The sequence below is a fragment of the Triticum dicoccoides genome, chromosome 1B (assembly GCF_002162155.2).
Source record: "Triticum dicoccoides isolate Atlit2015 ecotype Zavitan chromosome 1B, WEW_v2.0, whole genome shotgun sequence".
NCBI lineage: Eukaryota > Viridiplantae > Streptophyta > Magnoliopsida > Poales > Poaceae > Triticum > Triticum dicoccoides.
The window spans coordinates 10,128,482-10,136,636 of record NC_041381.1 but is presented as its reverse complement, the minus strand read 5'-3'; the positions used below and the strand labels follow the sequence as shown (position 1 = coordinate 10,136,636).

The window sequence follows — 8,155 nt, the reverse complement described above, 5'->3', positions numbered from 1 at the left end:
TCCCCTCCCCTTTCTGCACCCTCAAATCTCCTCCACTCTGCTCAAATTTGTTCCCTTTTGCATCTGTTATAATTTGCTGTATTTATTTTAGCTTTTGCTCTAGTTATGTATACCATTACTGACATCACATCTACGACCCTATTGCTGTAACGGTAGTGCGTTCTGAAATTCTGACCTACTCCACATTTTGCCCTGCACTTTTCTACATCTACATCTACATTATATGGAAAGCACAATAGTCATTCACATCAGAGAAAGTTGCTTTCTTCTGCGTCTTGGGTGACAAACATGCGATTATTCACCTGGTGCATCGAACTTTGTTTCAAACAAAATCATTTTCTTACCTGCAAGTAGACGCTCTGTAATTGAAGCGCATAAGGCGGCTGGTGTAGCCATTTGATTAATTCAGAACCTGCATTGCTAATAACGACCACTTGGGATTCAAAAAGAAAAGAAAAAAAAATTGGTTTGTTTACGCGCCGTGTATGGCCGGCTGCAATGGGAAAAGTTCCTCTTTTTCTAGAAAGCAAAGTTTGAAACCCACTGGCCACTCATCACGCACTTCATATTGGTCTCACTCTCTCTTTTCCATTGCTTCGGAGGCAAGTATGTGATGCATTCAGGATTCAACCAATCCGAGAAAAGCCATTATTATTCTGGTCTCCGTCACTCAGATACGTATGGCGCGGTAGGTCTCTCTTTTCCCTTCCTTCGGAGGTAAGTATGTGATGAATTCAAGATTCAACCAATCCAAAAAAACCATTATTCTGGTCTCCCTCGGCGGCAGGAACTCGAGACAAGTATTGTGCGGTACGTGTCATTTCACATGGCTAGTCAGTGGAGGTAATTGTTTAGCTTGCATTACTGTTCAGCAACATTCTCCACTTCAAGTACTATACTCGTCTTTCTTCGTAGCATTCTCTTCTCCATTCTGCACTACACTAGCTTGTGTTTCTTCTGAGTGTTTCAATGGCGGAGCTGGTGGCCACCATGGCCATCCGGCCACTGGTGTCCATGCTGATGATCAAAGCGTCTGGCTCCCTCCTGGACCAGTACAATGTGATGGAGGGAATGGAGGAGCAGCACAAGATTATCAAGCGCAAGCTTCCGGCCATCCTCGACGTCATTGCCGACGCCGAGGAGCAGGCGACAACCCACAGAGATGGGGCGAAAGCTTGGCTCCAGGAGGTCAAGACGGTCGCCTATGAGGCTAATGAAGTTTTTGACGAATTCAAGTACGAAGCCCTCTGCCGTGAAGCCAAGAAGAAGGGGCACTACACCGAGCTCGGATTCAATGTAATCTAACTCTTCCCTACTCACAACCGTATTGTGTTTCGTTACAGAATGGGTCGCAAGCTTTGCCGAATTCTGAAGGCCATTGATGTCCTCATAGCGGAGATGCATGCCTTTAGGTTCAAGTACCGACCACAGCCGCCGGTGTCCAAGCAGTGGAGGCAGACAGATTATGTTATCATCGACCCACAAGAAATTGCCAGGAGATCCAGAGACAAAGATAAGAAGAATATTGTTGCTACACTACTAGGACAAGCTAACAATGCAGATCTAGCAGTTGTTCCCATCGTTGGAATTGGGGGCCTTGGCAGGACCACATTAGCACAACTCATATACAATGAACCTGAAATTCAGAAGCATTTTCAGATGCTGCTTTGGGTGTGTGTCTCTGATACCTTTGATGTGAACTCCCTGGCCAAGAGTATAGTTGAAGCATCTCCCAAGAAGAATGATGATACGGACAAACCACCACTGGATAGACTTAAGAAATTGGTCAGCGGACGAAGATATCTCCTTGTATTGGATGATATCTGGAACAACAAAGAGCTCCATAGGTGGGAAAGACTAAAGGTCTGTCTTCAGCTTGGTGGCATGGGTAGGGTAGTGTTGACAACAACTCGTGATAAACGAGTTTCTGAAATTATGGGTGCAGATAGAGCAGCCTACAATCTCAATGCTTTGGAGGATCGCTTCATAAAGGAAATTATTGAGGCTAGAGCATTCAGCTCAGAGAAAGAAAAGCCTGCTGAACTAGTGGAGATGGTTGGTGAGATTGTGAAGAGATGTTCTGGCTCTCCATTAGCTGCAACGGCACTGGGCTCTGTACTTCGTACCAAGACCAGCGTGAATGAATGGAAAGCTGTATCATCAAGAAGCAGCATTTGCACCGATGAAACTGGAATTTTGCCAATACTAAAGCTCAGCTACAACGACTTGCCATCACACATGAAGCAGTGCTTTGCTTTTTGTGCTTTATTTCCCAAGGATTACAAAATTGATGTGAAAAAGCTGATCCAACTGTGGATGGCAAATGGCTTGATCCCCAAACACAAGGAAGATAGTCTTGAAACCATTGGGCAACTTATTTTTGATGAGCTTGTCTCAAGGTCATTCTTCCAGGATTTAGAGAAAGGTAAAAAACACTGGGAGTATTATTCCAGAAATACATGTAAAATCCATGATCTGATGCATGATATTGCAATGTTTGTTATGGAAAATGAATGTGTTGTTGCAACTATGCAACCAAGTGAAGTCGAATGGCTTCCAGCTACTGCTCGGCATTTGTTCCTGTCATGTAAAGAAACAACAGGTATTTTGAATGAGTCTATGGAGAAAAGATCCCCTTCTATCCAAACATTGCTATGTGGTAGTTTCATGCAGAGCGCATTGCAACATATATCAAAATACAGCTCCTTGCGTGCCTTGAAGCTCTGTATAAAGACAGAATCATTTCTACTGAAACCAAAGTATCTGCATCACCTGAGGTACCTTGATCTCTCCAACAGTTATATCGAAGCACTTCCTGAAGATTTAAATATTTTGTATAACCTTCAAACCCTGGACGTATCCTACTGCTCTCGTCTTGATCGGCTTCCAATGCAAATGAAGTATATGACTTCCCTCCGTCATATCTACACTCATGGATGTAAGAAGTTGAAGAGTATGCCTCCAGAACTTGGAAACCTCACTAAGCTGCAGACACTCACACTTTTTGTAGCAGGATTTCCTGGCTCTGATTGTAGTGATGTTGTGGAGCTGCAACATTTAAACCTTGGCGGTCAGTTAGAGATATGTCAAGTAGAGCATGTTAAAGAAGCAGAATCAAAAGTGGCAAACCTCGGAAAAAATAAGGATCTTAGAGAACTGACATTAAGATGGACTTCTGTTTGTTATAGTAAGGTGCTCAACAATTTCGAACCTCATGATGTGCTTCTGGTTCTGAAGATATATTCCTATGGAGGAAAAGGCATTGGTATGTTGCAAAACATGGTTGAGATCCATCTTTTTCATTGTGAAAGATTACAATTTTTGTTCAGATGTAGTACAATCTTCACTTTTCCAAAACTGAAGGTGCTTATGCTTGAACATCTATTGGGTTTTGAGAGATGGTGGGAAATAGATGAGAGGCAAGAAGAACAGACAATATTTCCTGTGCTTGAGAAGTTGTTTATTAGTAATTGCGGAAAGTTGGTAGCATTACCCGAAGCACCATTGCTGCAAGGACCTTGTGGTGAAGGTGGTTATAAACTGGTACGCTCTGCGTTTCCTGCCCTAAAGGTACTCAAAATGAAAAACATGGAGAGCTTTAAGAGATGGGATGCAGTTGAAGAGACTCAAAGTGAGCAGATATTGTTTCCTCAGCTTGAGAAACTATCAATTCAGAAATGCTCGAAGCTGATAAATTTACCTGAAGCACCATTGATTGAGGGACCATGTAGCAATGGTGGTTATAGATTGGTACGCTCAGCATTTCCTGCCCTCAAGGTGCTCAAAATGAAAGATTTGGAGAGCTTTGAGAGATGGGATGCAGTCGAAGGGACATTGTTTCCTCAACTTGAGAAACTTTCAGTTCAGAGATGCCCAAAGCTGATAGGTTTACCCGAAGCACCAAAACTCAGTGTGTTGGAAATTGAAGATGGCAAGCAAGAGATATTCCATTGTGTAGACAGGTATTTGTCTTCACTGACAAATCTGCAATTGAAGCTAAAAGACACAGAAACATCAGAGGCTGAGTGCACTTTGCTTGTACCGGTGGACAGCAAGGAGAAATGGAACCAGAAATCCCCTCTTACAGTTATGGAGTTAGGATGCTGCAACTCATTCTTTGGATCAGGTGCACTAGAGCCGTGGGACTATTTTGTACATCTTGAAGAGTTGAATATTGATGGATGTGCTGTGCTCATCCACTGGCCAGAGAAAGTGTTCAAAAGCCTCGTATTCTTGAGGAGATTAGTGATTTTAAACTGTAAAAATCTGACTGGATATGCACAAGCTCCTCTTGAGCCATCAGCATCCGAAAGGAGTCAAAATCTGCCATGTCTGGAGTCTTTTGAGATACGAAATTGTACAAGTTTGGTAGATATGTTTGACGTCCCGCCTTCCCTTAAGGGCATGCAAATTCGTTGGTGCCCTAAGCTTGAGTCCATATTTGGCAAGCAACAGGGTATGTCAGAATTAGTTGAGGGATCTTCTTGTAGTGAGGCAATCATGCCCACAGCTGCAGCAGAGTTGTCAACCTCACCCATGAGTCACTTTTGTCCATGTCTAGAATTTCTATGGTTATCTGAATGTGATAGTTTATCGGCGGTTGTGTATCTTCCACCGTCCTTAAACACCATATTTGTTGGTAGCTGCAGTAGTATTCAAGTCCTGACATGTCAGCTAAATGGGCTCCAGAAGCCACATGTCACTACATCCATAAATGCATCAGAGCCGTCAGCAACAGCTGCAAGAGAGCATTCACTTCCTCCTTGTCTCGAAACTCTTTACATATGGTCCTGTACTGGCATGTTGGGGGAAATTCTCCGTCTGCCCACATCCCTAAGGAAACTGCGGCTTGAGAAGATCAGCGGGTTGACATCGCTGGAATCTTTGTCGGAAGAGCACCCCCCATCATTGGAATCCCTTGAGCTTTATTGCTGCACTACCCTGGCATCCCTGCCGAATGAGCCTGAAGCATACGGGTCTCTCCAAGAGCTTGGAATTACAGACTGTCTTGCTATAAAGAAGCTCCCTAGATGCCTGCGTCGGCAACTGGGCAGCATCAACAACAAGAAATATCTTGATGCCCAGTATGAAGGTATGCAGCATGCCTTTCTAACTTTGCCACATTTAACCAACAAGTGCAGTCATCCATCACATGCACCACGTCAACACGTTTGTACAAGTTTATTCTCCATCATTTTAATGTCATATACTCCCTTTTGTTAGTTTAAATGCGATCAAGTATAAACTTTCAAGTTACATTAGTTTGTATGATTTTGTTACGACATCATTTGCTTTATATGCAGTAATGGCATTTAAACTGAAGACATGGAAGGAAATACCAAGATTAGTCCGTGAGCAGTGGAAGGCCTGCCGCAACTGAAGTTTATTCAGCTTTTTTTCTGGCAAGAACCTCGAAAGGGCAGGAAGCTCCTGCAATTCATATAGGAGAATAGCTTTGCCCAGTTGTTAACCGAAGAAAACAGGACGGAAACCACATGGGAAGGGCATGCATTGTGTTCCCTTTAATTAATTTACTAGGTTATTATGTCATGATTATTATCGGCTTTGTTGAACTTTAAACTGTATCTTGTTGATATATTTGCAATGTGAATAAATTTATCCCCCCGAACATTTCTGGGGGTTAGCAAAAGCTGGGATACTCATGGTTGTGAACATGAACACTTGTGGGTTATATGTTGTCTAATCACTATCTGCTGTCACAATGCACATTTTTCCTGTGCGTCAGGTGTTAATTTTAAGTAGATGGTTGAGTATTAGTAAAACGACTCTACTGATGTTTCATGTAGCGCCGGTACTAATGTTCTGTGGGCGATGCGTAGCGCCGGTACTGATGTTTGGTGTGATGAGGTGAGGAAGAAACTGAAGATGTACAACAATGTAGTTTTGCTTTGGCTGTTGTAGGTTTGAGTTGAATGTTGATCTCTTTCATGAGCTGTTTTAGCAATGGAATAATGTTGTTTACAACTTACTTCGTTTCACTCTGAGTAATTCAGCAGTAGAATTTATTTACTGATGGTGTGATTGCTATTCTAGTTTGATTATTTGAGACCAGGTGAGTTCAGGCTTCAGTCGATGGTTTGCATACAAAAATTAAGCAGTGTTAAATGGCTTCTTAATGACTTTATTTTGTGTTTATTATCTTTGCAGCGTCCTGTGGCCACTAGTCAGGGCTCCTATAGTATTGTTTGTAATGCTCCACAAAGTCACCGTGGGAAGCTGCCGCCAGAGACGGCCACCCGGGAGCCCTGTTTCTCTGCTTTATCTGCCTGTACTAGCAGCTAGTAGTGAGCATCAGACTGTACTCTGTTTGTTCAGTTAATTAACATGAATCGCATGCTCTGTTGGTAGCTGTTTAACCAGCCACTTATGTAGAGTAGTTCAAACAGCATGCATATTGTTCCTAGAAAACATTAGTTAGCAAGTTGTATGCTAATCTGCTTGGTTCCTTAACCATGCTGCTCTGCTAAATGCATGCTCCTACTCTTACAGTAGGCAAATCTCAATCCTATGCCCATGTGTACAAGCTATTATATGTTGGACTTGTCTCTGTACACGCATGCTTGGGTCGGTGGAATTAACTCTAATTAGTTTCTCAAGTACGAGTTTAGTTAGTTATTTTCGTCTTCTTTTTTAATCATGCTATTTAAGTTTGGTTACTCTTCTGGACAAGCGAAGTCAGTGCTAGGTAAACGGCACCCATGAGTGACGATTTGCTGCATTCACAGTCCGGCTTCAGTTGATGGTTTGCATGCCGGAATTAAGCGGTAGTGCTCTTCTTCTCAAGGATTTATTTACCACTGTTTTTTTATGTTTATTTACAGAACAGCCTCCTGTAGCCAGTCAGTTAGTCAGTCAATGCTCTGCTTCTATAACCCTGTCTCTGTGCTATGCCTGAACTAGCGACTAAGTTACATCAGACTTGGTGTGATTGAGATTTATAGTTTGATTACTTGCGGCTCTATAGTATTGTTTTGTTTGTAATGCTCCACAAAGTAGCCGTCGCCGTCGCTGTGGGAAGCCGCCGCCAGAGAGGAGAGGCCTGTTCCTCTGCTTTATATGACTGTACTAGCAGCCACAAAGTAGCCTCTGCTGTATATGACTGTACATGCACTGTCTGTTTAAGTATCAACGTCTGTAGAGTAGATCACATTTCATGCATGTGGATACTGTTTAGCTAACTAGCATGATTGACTGGATTAATATTGCTTTGGTAATCTCAGAATTAATCATGTTAGTAGTTACAAGTATGTCATCGATATCTGAAATACACTTGATCCGTTTGGTGTGTGGGTCACCTAGTTTTGAGGGTCGTTAACTTCTCCGAATACTTGCCCTACAAAAAGAAACTTCTCCAGATGATTTTTGCACTCTGATTTCTATCTGCTTGGGTGCCTTCTGATAAACTTACTGGATCGACTAGGAGTAGATCAGTGGGATATTCTCTGTATTCAGGTGTTTACCTTAGTGTTCCGGCCATCGCTGGTTCGTCGATGAAGGTCTGTGCACGGGCAACGACGGTCAGTATAGAGGACGACGGTGAAGTGCGTGAGTGGCGGCAGTGGACCTTCCCATCGCTTCAGTGCTTCCCTCTGGATCGGATTAGGGTTAGGAGTGGGGAACAGTGGCGGCGACGAACCTCGTACATTGTGCCCTGGTCCCCACCTCCTCTTTATAGCACTGCGCGACAGGGGCCCACCAGCCTTGCTTGGGCTGGACGCCCCCGATCAGGGCGTGGATCAAGGGCCCAATGAGCCGTTGGGCCCATTGGAGGAGAGATCAATCTAACATTCTCCCCCTTGATCTCATCATATACTTTTAACTTTGTACTTTGAAATAACTCTTTTCAAAGTACTCATTCCATCACAGATTTGCATGTAGAGCATGTCTCATCATCATGGTTCATTCCCGATAGAATCAACACCTACAACACACTCCTCTGTTTTGAAACAGATTCTTTAACCTTGGGCCCTTTTATTGTCTGGAAATCTTAGACTATACCATAAAACCCATGTCGACTATATGTTCTCCGAACACACTGGGCGGTAAGCCTTTAATAAGCAGATCTGCAAATACTTGTCTCTTGCTTTCATGCTTCAAGCATTTCAACATAATTCTGGACTTTATCCTTAACAAC

The 8,155-nt window shown here is 43.1% G+C and overlaps 1 pseudogene; it reads left to right on the top strand.

Moving 5' to 3' along the window:
- The first annotated feature begins 979 nt into the window (after nucleotides 1–979).
- Nucleotides 980–5,380, top strand: LOC119315564 (annotated as a pseudogene).
- The last annotated feature ends 2,775 nt before the right edge of the window (nucleotides 5,381–8,155 follow it).